The 17,950-nt window shown below is 39.1% G+C and overlaps 1 protein-coding gene and 1 non-coding gene across 2 annotated transcripts in view; both read right to left on the reverse strand.

Moving 5' to 3' along the window:
* The window catches only part of LOC131234361 (large ribosomal subunit protein uL1-like), an 84,660-nt gene that overhangs the window by 40,384 nt on the left and 26,326 nt on the right, over nucleotides 1-17,950 (reverse strand). The gene's annotated exons all lie outside the window — the stretch shown is intronic.
* Nucleotides 6,798-6,904, reverse strand: LOC131235847 (small nucleolar RNA R71). The gene has a single exon (XR_009166366.1). It is a non-coding gene; the product is annotated as a small nucleolar RNA R71 (small nucleolar RNA).

The following is a 17,950-nucleotide window of genomic DNA, read 5'->3' on the forward strand; positions in this document are numbered from 1 at the left end:
CTTTCTCTCCATGTACCTTCTTTTGTTAGAGCAGTTGAACAGGGTTGTGGAGATAGTTCTCTCCTATACCCTACAAAGATGGTGTAGTATGCAATACACCCGATTTTGATTTTCTTCAAATGAAAATTTTCATGACAATGGTGCGTATCAGAAGTGTATCTGGGAGATGGATTCACCTCCCGACACCTTAGACATGACTTCTGCATGTCATCCAGTGTGAGAGTAATGAACTTCACTGACCGATACTAACTCTATTTCATATATGGCTATAAAAGACATTGTTATCTTCCATCTTTGGCTATAAAAGACACTGTTATCTTCCATCTTCTTCCACAAAAGAAAAACTTAGTTCTGAAAATATTTTGTAGGTTTTCTAACATCTAGTGGCTTGTTGATTGTTGAAGGTAATATTCTATCTTCAATCTTACATGATTTAGAATGCATCAATATTTTTCACATAAGGTCGATAGGATGCATCTTCAATCGCTTGTTTGTATTGATTGTATCCTAACTTATTATGAATATTTGTTGGCTGTGATAGATGTCTGAAGGACTAATATATAATTTCACATTTTGCAAACTGTTTTTTTTTTTTTAAATACACCAGGATCATTTCAATTTTGTATTCCATATTATTGTTCAATACAGTATATATTAACATCTATACGTCGCCCACTGGTGCAGACAAATCTCGCAAACGGTTAGGTAGATCCTGATTAACAAAGGTGCGTAATTACAGTGCTGATACGCAGTTAAAATCAAACATATATTACTGATCACTCTTATGTCAGTCTTATAGTATTTTTGTTTATGTTATTGTTAAACTTCTCCTGCTCACGAACTCATTTTACTCGACTGTAACATGTGTTATATCTGAGACTGTCTGACTATAATATACTGAACTGATATATATATTTTGCTGATATGAAATCCTCTGAAGAATCCATATGCATTGATTTCAACTCACCTTCTGTGTACTTGAATTCCTTGCTGTACATATAGTATTCTACTGTCATTTGCACTAATAAATAGAAAATAACTGAAAAGAATAACAGGTCAGTTCCCCATTTGTCTTATAGGATCTCATAATGGTAAATCTAGTTGTGATCAGTCCTCCAGTAGTGATTGGAATGAAAATAAAATAGCAGCTGCATTAACCGCAATTGCAGAGTCTGCGTGTGTTATAGGAGCTGCTGAATATTATCGTCGTTATTGTATAAAGGCTTCGCCTAGAGGTGGTCATATAGAGAGAAATAGATTCATAAATGGAATCATTAAGAAGAGCGATGTTGACTGTCTAACACAATTAAGAATGACTCGGGATAAGTTCTTCGAATTGTGCTATCTAATTAGAGATAGAAATTTACTTTCTAATTCAAGGACGTGCAGCTTAGAGGAACAAGTGGTATTATTCCTCCATACTATCAGCCACGATGTACGAAATCGTGTTATTGGTCATCGATTTTCAAAGTCTAGTGAGACAGTTAGTTGTTATTTTCATAGAGTTCTTGATGCTGTAATTGGACTTTATTCGGAATATCTGAAGTTCCCAAGTTTACATACTCCAAAAGAGATATCTGATAATCCTATGTGGTTACCATACTTTCAGGTAAAATAATTTGTGTTATAGATTTATATGAAATGAAGTATGTACTAAATACTAAATCTTGATATAAAAGTCATAACTACTTTCTTGAAGGATTGTACTGGGGCACTTGATAGGATTCATATACCCGCATATTTGGCCAAGGAAGCAAGCGCCACCTTTCAAAATCAGAAATATTTTTTGTCTCAGAATATAATGGCAGCTTGTACTTTTGATATGAAATTTGTATATGTGCTTGCGGGTTGGGATGGTTCGGCCTCTAATGCTTGTGTTTTGCAAAATGCGTTAACCCGTCGACCAGATTGTTTCCTTATTCCTCATGGTAAATAAAGATTGTTGTTATTTCCTCTAAAAAGTAGTAGAAGGTCAAATGTAATACCCTTAATATCCATACCTTGGTTTGTGTAGAAAAATACAATGTCGTTGATGTGGGATATGAGCATTCTCCTGAGTTTATGACACTTTATCGAGGTGTCAGATATCATTTGAATGAGTTCCGTACAGGACGAAAGCTCGATAATAAGAAAGAGCTCTTCAATTATCATCATGCACAGCTACGAAATGTTATAGAATGTTGTTTTGGTCTCTTGAAAGGCCGTTTTCTTATTCTACGTGTAGCACCATAGTTTAAGTTTATAACTCAAGTAAAGATTGTTATAGCTTGTTGTGTTATATATAACTTCATCTGTGTTTGTGGTGAAGATGGTTTTATAGAAATAGTTGAGGATAGTGCAGATAGTGCTGAGGAAATCTCGCCATCTCCTATGGACGTAACTGCGGCAGAAGAAGATCGCGCTTTATCTCACGTGATAGATAAAGCAAGAGAAGAATGGCCGAAAAAGAGAGATGAGATTGCACATAGGATGTGGAATAACAGTCTCTCTCAAACTCGATAGCGACATTGACTTTGTCAATGTTCTGTTTATGTATAATGTTATTTGTGTAACAGTAGAATTTTTTTCTGACAGTATTTTGGTTTATGGGATATGTGATGAATTTGCGGTTAAGGTAGTTTTGGATCATGCATGAATTTTATTATCACAGAAACTTATTCTGTCTGCTACCTGCTATATAAAAGTTACTGTCATATACTATTTAGGATGTCATCATCTCTAATTTATATCGGGTCATATATCTGCAATGTTTCTTAATTTCATGTATTCCTATTCCCATTAATTATTACTAATGCGTAGGTAAAATAAATTTCTTATGGAGTTTGTACAAGGGAAAAAGGTGTTTGATTGAAACGAGTTCCCCCACAAGTGATACGAGCTCCCCAAAAAAACAACTGCATCTCCGAGTAAGTTATTCGGTAGCCCGAGTAAAAGAAATTCGACACCGAGCAGAAATAGAAAACCTACGAGTAGTAAGAAATCAGGGCAGATTCAATGGACAGACCCTATGGATAATGCATTAGTGGATACACTAGTCAAATAAGTTAATCTCAGAAGGAAAAGTGATATAGGATTCAAAGCAGAAGCATATAAGGCCACAATAACTGAAATTTTTGATAGATGTAGTATTGATCTAGAGAACAAACACATTTCAAACTGCTTGTGTACCTTAAAAAGATTTTATTGGGCCGTACAAGACATGCTGAATGCTTCTAGGTTTAGCTGGGATAATAAAAAGAAAATGGTGACAACAACAGACGAAGTGTGGGATATGTACATTGCGATAAGTAATACTCATAACTCAAAGTATATATCTTTAATTTTGTATGTTGCTAAAAACGTGCTGCTGAGGGTCAAATATTGCATAGTAGACCCCATTTATTACATGGATTTATGAACATGGTATTGTTTAACGGCTCAATTTAATCGTGTTTGTGATGCAAGGTGTATTTACGAGCTTGGATTGAAAAGGGGTGCTAAATGTATGGATTTGACGCTCCAGAATCACCAAGGTAAGGGATAGACCCCAGGGGAGTGAGATCGACGGATTTACACACCTGAGATCCGAGAAAATTGAGAAACTGAAGCTCAAGTGGCCCGAAATTGGTCCAAAATGCAAGATCACAGGGTTCCCACTATCTGCTCGGCTCGAAACTTCATACATGGCCTGAGGACGATGAATTAACCGTATAGGTCGAATTTCAACCGTTCGATCCCTGTAGAAGTGGCCCAACGGACAGATTAGCCCCATAAATCCTTAAGTGGGGCCCACCTGATCTCTGAATACTCTTCAATTTTGGACTCAACGCCTTAAATGAGGCAAAAAAATGGATGAACGGTACGGATTTCTCACAAGCATTGCAGTGGATCCTAAATATACAGTAAGTGTACATAGTGTACACGCACCGGCTGTGCACCGGACGGTCAACCCGGTCAAAGACGGGCTGACCCGTCTTCTTCTTGCGCAGGAACAGCGAACGGACGTTGTCCGTCCATTTTTCAGTAGTGGGGCCACTCATCATCTGGTTCGATGATCCGAACCGTTCACCTGTCTCAGGATATAGCCAAGACCCTCTCCTAGGTGTCCTTATGTTCCCATGCGTGCACACATATGTAAATCGCGATCAAACGCAGGATGGACGGCGGAAGAAAAACATCACTGAACCGCACCAAAATTCGACCAAAACTACCCCTTCCCACTGGATTTTCGCAAGGAATTCAATTGACGGTGTGGATTTCCCAACTGATTTTAATCATGGGCCCCACCAGCAGCACATCGGAAGAAATTCGCTTTTCTCTCTGTCTACGCAAGAACAGAGCCTGCGGAGGAATCTTGTGGGCCACCACCGTGCTTCATCAGTCGGATTTAGACCGTCCATAAGAAGCCTACGCTCCCTATCATCCACCTAGATAACAAAATTTCAAGAAACAACGAAGATCGGTTTTCAACCGTCTAAACGGAGGACGAATGGTGCAACAAAAAGTTATGAAGGCCACACCAAAACAGAAGAAAAACAGTCATGTCCGACCAGTTTTCCGTGATGATCTCAGTGAACAGAGTGGATTTTCTATCAGAACTCGTTTATGGGGGCCGCCAAACATCAGCCTAAAAGCTATACGCAGGGTAACTGCGTAAGTGGCCTACCGCCTCTCCCAATGCCGACTCCAGCACGGACTCTACACCACTCAGGCTGTTTATAAAAAGGGAGATAGAAAGAGACAGAGGGGATCGAGATCTGACCAGTTGGAGGCAGCCGTGGAGCAAACAGAGAGAGAGAGAGTAATATTTAATTTGTATTTGTTTTATTTCTACTATTTCTTTCAGGATGTTTAGCCTAATCATGTTGCCAGGCTAAACCTCTTAGCTAAGGCTAAGAGGTGAAGCTTATAACGAGATGGGAGACTCTATTTTATGCTTTTAATTTAACTTAAATTTATGAACTGAATTTGATTTTAGTTTGATTATTAAGGGAATATTTTTAGTCTTTAATGGTCTGTTGTGACTGAAATTATAATGGGTTTGCAATGGCTTTGAGCGTGTTCCTTTCCGTTTCATGTTTATGACTGAAGGAAGCCCTGTTGTTCGCCATCGTCTCTTGGGCATGGTCCGATGATGGTACCCTTCCTAACCTTCATATCATTTTGATTGGTTTTTAATTAGTTTAATTCTGTTGTTTACTTTGTCTCCTGGGCATGGTTTGGTGATGGAATCCATTCTAATTCGTATACCTTTCATCTCTTGAAAACTATATCAAAGGAAGTTCAGTCTTGATTTCCATGGTTACACCCTTCAACTGGATGAAGATGGGACTCTAAGTCCAGTTGACTTCTTGAAACAAGCATAAGATCTCTCTGATCTCTACAAGTGGATCCTCTGAATCCCTAGTGTCCTTTCTCTGAATTCTTTAAGTTTTAAATAATTATTTCATCATTATTCCTCAATTTACACTCGATTTAGATTTCATCTTAGTCTAAGTTCTAGTTCTATTTAGTTTCAGATAACGTACAGGTATCAGTCCCTTGGGATTCGACCTCGGTCTCACCGAGTTTATTACTACATCACAACCCTATACTTGGGGAGTGAACAAGTTTTTGGCGCCGTTGCCGGGGATTGACGGTTACGTTTTTCTAAGATTAACTAGTTTTAGGATTAGTTTAAGATTAGGATTTTCTAATTTTAGGTTAGAATTTTTTCTGTTTTTAGAAACTAATCTGTTTTCCTATTTTGTAGGATCTCGACATAAACTTCTAATTTGGTAAACCCTTTATAACTTCTCTACTTTTTCTATTTTTAGAATTAGGATTTTAGTTTTAGAAACTTTCTATTTTTAGGCTTTTATTTATTTTAGAAAGTTTTTTTTTTCCCTCTTTAGAAACTAACCTAACTTTCCTGTTTTGTAGGATTCTGAGATAGGTTTCTAAATTGGTAATTTCTTTCTTAATTTCTTCCTTGCTATTTCTAAATTAGGATTTATTTTTTTTAGCAAGTTTCTAATTCTAACTCTTTTAGAATCTAACTTTGTTTCCTAATTTATTTCTAGAAATTTTCTACTTGTAGACTTTTTGTTTAGAAACTAACTTTACTATTTTGTAGGTTTTTAAGATAGAAATTTCTAATTCGGTTTTTAACTTAGGGACTCCAATTTGGTAACTTCTTTTCAACCCTCTCTTTCTTTTTAGATTTTCTTTTCCTTTCTTAGGATTAGGTTTCAAATTTGATTGAGGGCTGCGAGTGTTTCATGCCCAAGTGGGCCCGTGACAACACTCGATGTCTCTTGACCGAAGGAGGATTAGTTAAGGGGCTAACTATCCATCGCAGGACTAAATACCACTTGAAATCCCTTGAGTTAATTGAAGTGATGGGTGAAAACCAACCTCTTCTACCCCAGCCTAGGGTGGAGGACATTCAGGATGAGAATGAAGTGCATCAAGCACCCCCGCCTCGTACTTTACGAGATTATTTACAACCAGCGGAGGTGAGTACGCCCTCATGCATGATTTTTCCTGAAAATACAGGACATATGGACATCAAGCCAGGGGTTATCCAACTCTTTCCTAAGTTCCATGGGCTTGAATTTGAAGAACCATATCTACATTTGAAAGACTTTGATGAGATTATAGCCACTTTATATTTTCAAAATGTGTCTGAGGACACAGTCAGGCTGAAACTCTTTCCTTTTTCCTTTAAGGAGAAGGCTAAAACGTGGTTACATTCACTGCGTCCTAGATCCATTGGCACATGGAATGATATGCAGAGGGAATTTATAAAGAAAATTTTTTCACATCATAAAACGATTACCCTTAGAAAAGCAATCATGAACTTCACCTAAAAGGAGGATGAAACATTTTACCAATGTTGGGAAAGGTTCAAGGATTTGGTCAGTTCATGCCCACAACACGGTTTTGAAATGTGGCGCATTACAAATTTTTTCTATGATGGACTGACATCTTCCATGCGCCAAATGGTCGAGACAATGTGTAATGGAGAATTCATTAATAAAAATGTTGACGAGGTATGAGATTACCTTGATAGTCTTGCTGAAAAAACACAATCATAGGACTATTACCCAAAATCAAACACCACATCTAGGCCGACTCAATCTAAGGAGAAAGGTGGATTGTATCTCTTGAAAGAAGAGGATGATATCAAGTATAAAGTGACTACGCTCATAAGAAAATTTGAGGCCATGGAAGGAAAGAAAGATAAAGTTAATGAAAGTGTTTGCGGCATCTGTGATTGCAACATTTATACAACTGAAAATTGTCCTACGATACCCGCCTTTCGAGAAGTGTTGAATGAACAATCCAATGCTGTAAATACTTATCAAAGACCTTTCAATGGACCGACCTCTAATACGTACAATCTTGGTTGGAAAAATCATCCAAACTTTAGTTGGAGAAATGGACAAACTGCTACCCCTCAAAGTTTCTTCATTCAAAATCCAAATCAGGGGAAATCTCAAGAAGAACCGGTTCAAAATTCCATGTAAGAGCTGACCCAGGCAATGCGAGATTTTATGCAAAAGATGGATTCACGTATGACGGTTATAGAAAAGGGGATGTTTCCTGCACAACCGCTCCCCAATCCTAAACCGCAATACAAGATAAGTAATCCCAGCTCTTCAAATCAAATGGAGCACGCTAAATCCATCACTACTCTTAGAAGTGGGAAGATCATTGATAAAACCCTTCCGGTTAGGCCCGCAAAACCTTAAAAACCAGAAGAGGTCAACAATGATGGATCTAGTGAGGCCCCGCAAAAATTAGAACCGGAACTGATAGAAAAGCCAGTTGCTCCATTTCCCCAATGGTTGGTCTCACCAAAACCTCTCTCTAACTCTCAGGATATCCTAGAGGTATTAAAACAAGTGAAAGTAAACATTCTTCTACTTGATGTCGTAAAACAGATACCTTCATATGCCAAATTTCTGAAAGACTTATGCACGACCAAACGACGGCAGAGTATTCAAAAGAAGATCTTCTTGACCGAGAAAGTGAGTGCCATCCTAAAGTAAGATGTGCCACAGAAATTCAAAGATCCCGGTAGCACAATTATATCATGTGTAATCGGGGACCATCGAATTGATCATGCACTTCTTGACTTAGGAGCGAGCGTCAATCTGATTCCCTACTCAGTATACAGGTAGTTAGGTTTAGGGAAATTAAAACTCACCCTAACCACACTACAACTTGCTGATCTCTCTGTTCGTGTACCAAGAGGGATAATTGAGGATGTATTGGTCCAAGTTGATAGATTTTACTACCCTGTAGATTTTATCATCCTGGACACCGAACCCATCAATAACATGAGCACTCAGATTTCCGTTATTCTTGGTCGCCCATTCCTTGCCACTTCAAACGCAATTATCAATTGCAGGAATGGTGTCATGACTATATCTTTTGGGAATATGACATTGGAGTCAAACATCTTTTTCAATAACGGCAGAAACTCATAGGATGATGACGATTTTCACGACATTAACATGATTAACTCTTTAGTGGAAGATACGACACCTCTGACCTTATCCTCTGACCCTTTAGAGCCATGCCTGGCCCACTCCCATGATTTTGATGATGACATGATTAGGGAGACGTGTGCCTTACTTGATATTGCACTGGTACTTGAAGTTAACCGGTGGAGGCCACAATTTGAAGAGTTGCCCCAAACTGATGTAGTGCCTTTACCATCTAACCTCAAGCCGCCGAAGCTTGACCTAAAACCTTTACCCTCTGATTTGAAATATGTTTATTTAGGTCAAGATGAGACATACTTGGTGGTGATCTCTGCCCACCTAGAGAAAGAACAGGAGAGTATGCTCATATCTACTCTCATTGAGCATAAGGGAGCCCTTGGATGGACGATAGCGGACCTCAAGGGAATCGACCCCTCGATTTGTACTCACCGCATCTATCTTGAGGATAATACGAAGACCACTCGGCAATCACAACGTAGACTAAATCCAAACATGAGGAAAGTGGTTAAGGCCGAGGTTCTTAAACTATTGGATGTGAGTATCATATACCCCATATCCGATAGTCAATGGGTGAGTCCAACCTAGGTGGTTCCTAAGAAGTCCGGGATCACCATCGTAGCCAATGCCAATAATGAACTCGTGTCAACTAGAGTTACTACTGGTTGGAGAATGTGCATTGACTGCAGGAAGCTGAATACCATCACGAGGAAGGACCACTTTCCTTTGCCCTTCATTGATCAAATCTTGGAAAGGATAGCTGGTCATTCCTATTACTGTTTCCTTGACGGGTATTCGGGCTACAATCAGATTGAAATCGCCCCTGAGGACCAGGAAAAGACCACATTTATATGTCCCTACGGCACCTTTGCCTACAGAAGGATGCCATTCGGATTATGTAATGCCCCTGCCACCTTTCAGCGATGTATGATGAATATCTTTCTGACATGGTGGGGAAATATCTAGAAGTTTTCATGGATGATTTCTCTGTTTTTGGTTCATCTTTCAGCGAGTGCTTAGAGAGTCTTAAATGTATGCTGAAAAGATGTGAAGAAAAGAACTTGGTACTTAATTGGGAGAAGTGTCATTTCATAGTTCATAAGGGAATTGTCCTTGGACATATTATCTCGTCCAAAGGAATCGAGGTGGATAAGGCAAAAATCGATCTTATCTCTAACCTACCTCCACCCAAGAACATTAGAGACGTGCGATCCTTCTTAGGACACGTAGGATTTTACAGGCGATTTGTAAAGGACTTTAGTCTCCTCTCTCGTCCTTTATGTAATCTACTTCAAAAGGATGCACCATACGAGTGGACTGAGCCATGTCAGGAAGCTTTCACTAAGCTTAAGGGCATGTTGACTAGTGCACCCATCATACAACCACCCGACTGGGGCATTCCTTTTGAACTTATGTGCGACGCATCTAATTATGCTCTTGGGACGGTTCTAGGCCAGCGACTCTTGGCTGTAGTGTTCACTTTGGACAAATTTTGGTCCTACTTGATTGGATCCAAGATCATTATTTATACTGATCACGCGACGCTCAAGTATCTTCTGTCTAAGAATGATGTTAAGCCCCACCTGATACGATGGATCCTCATACTCCAGGAATTTGACCTAGAAATAAAAGATAAAAAGGGAGTAGAGAACGTAGTAGCTGACCATCTTTCTAGCCTTAATCCCTCTGATTCCCTTGAAACGACACATATCAATGACATGTTCCCTGATGAACAATTGTTCAGAGTCTCCCATTCACCTTGGTTCGCTGATATTGCTAATTATCTTGCAACAGGTTCCATACCGACACATTGGACTGCGCAAGATAAGAAGAAATTTTTCACCGAGTTGCGCAACTTTTTTTGGGATGATCCATATTTATTTAAATATTGCCCAAACCAAATCTTAAGGAGATGTGTGCTAGACGTTGAGCATCAGTTTGTCATCTCTTTCTGTCATTCACAGGCCTGTGGTGGTCACTTTTCTGCCAAAAAGACCATAGCCAAGATTTTGCAGTGTGGCTTTTACTGGCCCATTATATTCAGGGACACTCATTAGTTTTGCAAAGCTTGTGAGCATTGTCAGAAATTGGGAGCGTTGTCCCGTCAAAATATAATGCATTTGAATCACATTCTTATCATCGAGGCATTTGATTGCTGGGGCATTGATTTCATAGAACCATTCCCCCAATCTTTTGGAAATCTATATATTTTGTTCGCTATAGACTATGTTACTAAATGGGTTGAAGCGATTCCATGTCGGAATCATAACCATCGCACGGTCATTAAATTTCTAAAAGAGAACATCCTTTCCCGATTCGGAACGCCTCGAGCTATCATTAGTGATGGGGGCTCACACTTTTGTAATAGACCATTCGAAAGCTTAATAAAGAAATAGGTATCTCTCACAAGGTGAGCACCCCATACCATCCACAGACAAGCGGACAAGCTGAGATTTCCAATAGGGAGATCAAACAAATCCTAGAGAAAACGGTTAACCCTGATCGTAAAGATTGGTCAACCCGATTGACCGATACCTTATGAGCATACCGTACTGTATTTAAAACCCCTATTGGAACGTCTCCCTTTAGACTTGTCTATGGGAAGGCTTGTCACTTACCTATGGAGTTGGGACATAAAGCGTACTGGGCGATCAAAAATCTGAATTTTAATCTGGACAACGCTGGCTCGCTACGCAAACTCAGTTGAATAAACTCGAAGAAATTCGGAATGATGCATACAAGAACTCGAGAATTTATAAGGACAGAATAAAGGCGTTTCATGACCAACGTATTCTACGGAAATCATTCACACCTGGTCAGAAAGTCTTTTTGTATAATTCTCGATTACATCTCTTTCCAGGTAAGCTTCGATCTCGTTGGACTGGCCCTTACATTGTGGTCACTGCGTATCCTCATGGGGCTGTTGAGATAAGATATCCTGACAATGGCAAAGAGTTTAAAGTAAATGGACATCACTTAAAGCCATTTGTCGAGAAATTTGATTCAGAGGACATGTCCATACCTCTGACTGATCCTGTTTACCAGGATTGATCTCCTAGTCTGATGGAGGTATAGGTAGGTTTCCTGTTTTCATAAGACTAGGGTAGTTTGCTTTGTACTGTTCTAGGTTAATTTGTTTTCTATATTGTTTTATGATAGTTTTCTTTTGTTGGTTTCTCTCTTATGCTGACTTGCTTTCATGCTGAGATCTTTGTGTAAAAACTTCTTGAATCCCTTGTCCAGGTACAATCTTCCCATCACTTCTCATTTACTTTCATTGTCTCATGTACATTGCGAGCATATCTTTTACATTGAGGACAATGTAGACTTTAGGTTGGGGGTGGGAGATTAGGTCTCCTAATCGGTGTTTTCTTGGTCTTAAGTGCGAAAATTGTGAAAATTTTTAAATTTTTCTGGAATTTCGTATGAATTCGAAGTGATTTTGACGGCCATCTTGGATTTAGAATTACAAGATAAGTGATGTTGGAAATTTATGACTCTTAGATTCAGCTATTTGTTAGATTTCACAGTTAAGTTCGAACTATTAATCCATGGTTAGAGGTTTTAAATATTGATTGAGTCATGATTTCACAAAACATATCTCACTTGCACATTAAGGGTTCAGTTCGATATTAAAGGATTAACTTGGTGATCACTAAGCTTGAAAGGAACCAACCTGAGAAATTGAAAGGATTGGGCGAATGGTCTACACTATAGGTTTGCTCCCTATAGGTGTAGATTTAATTCCCCATGGATGATATGTGAAGAAAGTTGGGTGTATAGTCTTCACCATAGGTTTGCTCCGTATAGGTGAGGATTTGATTCCCCTTCTTGGCGTGACTTTTACTAGAAAAATCAAAAGCTAAAAAAATGAAAAGATGATCTATGAGGCAAGTTTTGGTTTAAGTTTTGGTTATCATGAATTATCTTGTTGGTTACCAATGATATCCTGAAATAAAGAAGTGAATTTTAATAATGATAAGTTGAGATTACACTATACACTCATGGAACTCAATGTTTAGAATTTTTCTAATTGATGGAGTAATACTTTGAACTTGATTATGAAGTTTACCGTGCGCTTGAGTCTAGGAAAAAGTAATACTTAACATTCATGAATCTTAGAATTCTCGTATCTGGATTATTTTGCAAAAATCACTCGAGTTTATAGGAATTGTTCTGTAATTCTCAACTTATTTTTCGCATACTTTGCTCGGGACTAGCAAGATGCTGGTTGGGGGTTGTGTTGAGGGTCAAATATTGCATAGTAGACCCCATTTATTACATGAATTTACGAACATGGTATTGTTTAACGGCTCAATTTAATCGTGTTTGTGATGCAAGGTATATTTATAAGCTTGGACTGAAAATGGGTGCTAAATGCATGGATTTGACGCTCCAGAATCACCAAGGCAAGGGATGGACCCCAGGGGAGTGAGATCGACGAATTTACATGCCTAAGATCTGAAAAAATCGAAAAACTGAAGCTCAAGTGGCCCGAAATTGGTCCAGAATGTAAGATCACAGGGTTCCCACCATCTGCTTGGCTCAAAACTTCATACATGGCCTGAGGACGATGAATTAACCGCACACGTCGAATTTCAACCATTCGATCCCTGTAGAAGTGGCCCAACGGACAGATCTGCCCCTTAAATCCTTAAGTGGGGCCCACCTGATCTCTGAATACTCTTCAATTTTGGACTCAACGCCTTAAATGAGGCAAAAAAACGGATGAACGGTACAGATTTCTCACAAGCATCACAGTGGACCCTATATATACAGTGAGTGTACATAGTGTACACACATCGGCTGTGCACCGGATGGTTAGCCCGGTCAAAGACGAGCTGACCCATTTTCTTCTTGCGCAGGAACAACGGACGGACGCTGTCCGTCCATTTTTCAGTAGTGGGGCCCACTCATCATCTGGTTCGATGATCCGAACCGTTCACCTGTCTCAGGATATGGCCAAGACCCTCTCCTAGGTGTCCTTATGTTCCCATGCATGCACACATATGTAAATCGCGATCAAATGCAAGATGGACGATGGAAGAAAAACATCACTGAACTGCACCAAAATTCGACTAAAACTACCCCTTCCCACTGGATTTTCGCTAGGAATTCAATTGACGGTGTGGATTTCCCAACTGATTTTAATCATGGGCCCCACCAGCAGCACATCGGAAGAAATCCACTTTTCTCTCTATTTACGCAAGAACAGAGCTTGCGGAGGAATCTTGTGGGCCACCACCGTGCTTCATCGGTCGGATCTGGACCGTCCATAAGAAGCCCACGCTCCCTATCATCCTAGCTTAGATGACAAAATTTCAAGAAACAACGAAGATCGGTTTTCAACCGTCTAAACGGAGGACGAATGGTGCAACAAAAAGTTATGAAGGCCACACCAAAACAGAAGAAAAATGGTCATGTCCGACCAGTTTTCCGTGATGATCTCAGTGAACGGAGTGGATTTTCTATCAGAACTCGTCTGTGAGGGCCGCCAAACATCAGCATAAAAGCTATATGTAGGGTAACTGCGTAAGTGGCATACCGCCTCTCCCAACGCCGACTCCAGCACGGACTCTACACCACTCAGGCTGTCTATAAAAAGGGAGATAGAAAGAGAGAGGGGATCGAGATCTGGGCAGTTGGAAGTAGCCGTGGAGCAGACAGAGAGAGAGAGAGAGAGTAATATTTAATTTGTATTTGTTTTATTTCTACTATTTCTTTCAGGATGTTTAGCCTAATCATGTTGCTGGGCTAAACCTCTTAGCTAGGGCTAAGAGGTGAAGCTTATAGCGAGATGGGAGACTCTATTTTATGCTTTTAATTTAACTTAAATTTATGAACTGAATTTGATTTTAGTTTGATTATTAAGGGAATGTTTTTAGTCTTTAATGGTCTGTTGTGACTGAAATTACAATGGGTCTGCAATGACTTTGAGCGTGTTCCTTTCCTTTTTATATTTATGACTGGAGGAAGCCCTGTTGTTCGCCATCGTCTCTTGGGCATGGTCGGATGATGGTACCCTTCCTAACCTTCATATCATGTTGATTGGTTTTTAATTAGTTTAATTCTGTTGTTTACTTTGTCTCCTGGGCATGGTTTGGTGATGGAATCCATTCTAATTCATATACCTTTCATCTCTTGAAAACTATATCAAAGGAAGTTGAGTCTTGATTTCCATGGTTACACCCTTCAACGGGATGAAGATGGGACTCTAAGTCCAGTTGACTTCTTAAAACAAGCATAAGATCTCTCTGATCTCTACAAGTGGATCCTCTGAATCCCTAGTGTCCTTTCTCTGAATTCTTTAAGTTTTAAATAATTATTTCATCATTATTCCTCAATTTACACTCGATTTAGATTTCATCTTAGTCTAAGTTCTAGTTCTATTTAGTTTCAGAAACGTACAGGTATCAGTCCCTTGGGATTCGACCTCGGTCTCACCGAGTTTATTACTACATCACAACCCTATACTTGGGGAGTGAACACGTGCTAACGAGATTCCATTACCATTTTTGCAGTCTCACCCATTCGCAGAAAGAGTGCGTGGGAAAGATATTGACAGATACATGATCTGGCATTCATGTTCGGCAACGACTGTGCCCATGGGTCATTTGCGAACACGGCTTACTCGTTACCACTTTCTAGTCGACGACGATTTAGAAATGAGTTCAATTTTGACTATGAATCCGTTGATTATGGGTTTGAGACAGTTCGCCTTTCATCTGACTGTGGGGAGGACCATGACAGTGGTTTAGCCCTTTGTGTCAACGATGGATCACAACAACCAAACAGGGTTAACACAGTCCCTATTGAGACCTCTAGGGGGTCGAAAAACACTAACTCAACTGCTACTGGCTTGACCCAACAAAAAAGGGGTAAGTCGAGTGATGTCATCGGTGATAGGATGAGTGAAGTGGCTGATGCTGTCAAGTCTCTGACTATCACTATGTCTCAGGGCAAAACAATGACCAGACTCTAAAAATGTTGGGCATACTTGAAGAAGTTGACGGACTCAGCCCCGAGGACCAACTTTGTGCTGCCCGGTTGATACAGGGGGATCTTGTTAGCACTAGCTTTTTCATGAAGATGAGCCATGAGAGGAGGAAGGAGTGGGTACAAAAACTCCTCGAACGTAGTGGCCCTATCTAAAAAAAAATTTATGTTTGATAAACAAGACTGAAGAAGTTGATGAAACTGAACTCTTTCTTTGTTTTTGTTTGTTTTGTATAACTGTTATGGTAATCTGGGTTTGGATGGGTGCTCAATGGAGCACAGATCACTCTAGTTTTTGTTAATTTTGGATAGTGGTGATGCTGATGGGAACACCAGCAGCAATTTTGATAATATATATATTATACCGTAATTTTATTTGCATAGATGTTACTATATTTCAACTAACTTCATATGAAATATTGGGCAATGTATGTAGGTTGGTTAATGCAGTAACCTGCAGTAATGTCTGTCTGAATCTTTACATTTGGGTTTGGAGTTATTGCTGTTACTATGTTTCATTATATCATCTCAGCCAAATGTTATAGTTGTTATAATCTGTTATAATTGTGATAATTTCTACATCTGATCAGCGTTGTTTTTACAGTCTAATTTCATATCATGATATTAGAACTTGTATGATTCTTCTTTCAAGTAAACAAGGTCTGTTAAATTCTATTTACAACAACCAGGATTTGAATCCATCACTTGGATGGGTAATATTATGTCAGTTTGAGATTAAATGAAGGGTCCGTATCAGGTGAGTAAGCGAATGTTTATATTGTAGAGAGAATTTTCATTTTTTTAGTCTATGAATTCCATCTTAAACTCCTCATGTGCTGTTTTTAATTACATCTATACAAGGCTGAAGAAAGTGCTTGACCAGTCAATGCACATCAAAACTGGTGTTAAATTACTTATTTATAGGTACAAATGAGGAAATATTATGTGGTATTTGTCGGTATAGTGCCTGGAATTTATGACAAGTGGGAGCTTGCTCGGGCACAAGTAGAAGGATTCAGTGGGTGTAAACACCAATCTTTTAAATCTTACGCATCGGTTGTGATAGAGTGGACGAGATTCAAGGTATGAATTTTATTTTTATATGCATAATTTGATTAATTTGTTGCGTATTTTGGTTATGAAGAGATTTGTAAACCATATCATGTAACAGAATAATAGATGGTCATTCCAGTTCAATGAATCTAGGCCACTCAACAGAATGTTGGATCTTTCACCAATCCTGCTACTCCGTACAAGACCTTAGCAATCATGAACAAAGGCCTCACCAAAAGAGTTGAAAGTGAAGCTGCTTCGTTTCATCGTTCGGCTTCCAGTGACGAATTTGAAGTTAGGGTGCACCTTCCTGATCTATCGAACTCAGAGGTGAATCGATATGATACAGAAGGAGGGATTATGGATGCCATTTCAAAGTTCTTATTGGAGTGGTGCTTATATATGCAGTGATTTCATGGTTTGTTTCATCTTTGTGATGATAAGGATGGGATCAATTGCTTAGCTGGACGATTGGGGCAAGAAAGATGGATACAGGGACTCAGAAATTGCTCTTTTGGTTTATTTTTGCTATACTTTTTTTTTACTTTTTTGTTTAGTTTAGTTAATGGACATATATAATCAGTTATTTGTATTAATTGTATTATGTTTCTGTTATGTGAAACCAGGTAATTATTTTTTTCAAATTGGGTATGTGAGTGCTGTGGACTGCTAAACCATACTAATCAGCCACATGGCTGGTGGTCGGTGCTCTGTAGGCCACACCATGATATATGTGCTTCATCCATTCCGTTCATCCAAATTTTCAGATGATTTTAAGGCATGATACAAAATTATGGGAGGTATATGAATCAGAGGTGGACTAGACCACATTAACACAGTAGTGATTGGATATCCACCACTTAAATCATCTTAAGGCCCACTATATTGATTATTTGATATCCAATCTGTTTATTAGGTTAAAGAGGCTCAGAGGAAAGGCTCAAATAAAAATCAGCTTGATCCAGATCTTTTATGGCCCCAAAATATTTTTTAATGGTGTCGATTGATTGAACATTGTTTCCTGTAACCTGGTCCACTTTAGATACCAAATATACCTCATTTTGGGTATCATATCGTATATTGATCTGTAAAAGTAGATGGACAGTTTGGATGAAACACATACATCGTAGTGGGGCCCCCAGAGCATCGAACAACATCCATTAGGTGGTGTCAGGTTTTAGTAGCCAATCCGTGGTCCATAGCAAGTATTGTATGTGGTCTGTGTTATAGACACTTTCTCACTACAGAGTCCGATCCTTCAACAAACAATGAATTAGGTATATCCACTGATTACATTTCCAAACCCACTCCATACCAAATATTCTGCTTATCAATGATAAGACTCGTTGATACAGTCTACAATGTTCGGAGTACATGTGTCTGAAAAGGCCAAGCTATATGTCCTAGAGGGGGGGTGAATAGGACAATGC

This window comes from Magnolia sinica, chromosome 19 (genome assembly GCF_029962835.1).
Source record: "Magnolia sinica isolate HGM2019 chromosome 19, MsV1, whole genome shotgun sequence".
In the NCBI taxonomy this organism is placed as follows: domain Eukaryota; kingdom Viridiplantae; phylum Streptophyta; class Magnoliopsida; order Magnoliales; family Magnoliaceae; genus Magnolia; species Magnolia sinica.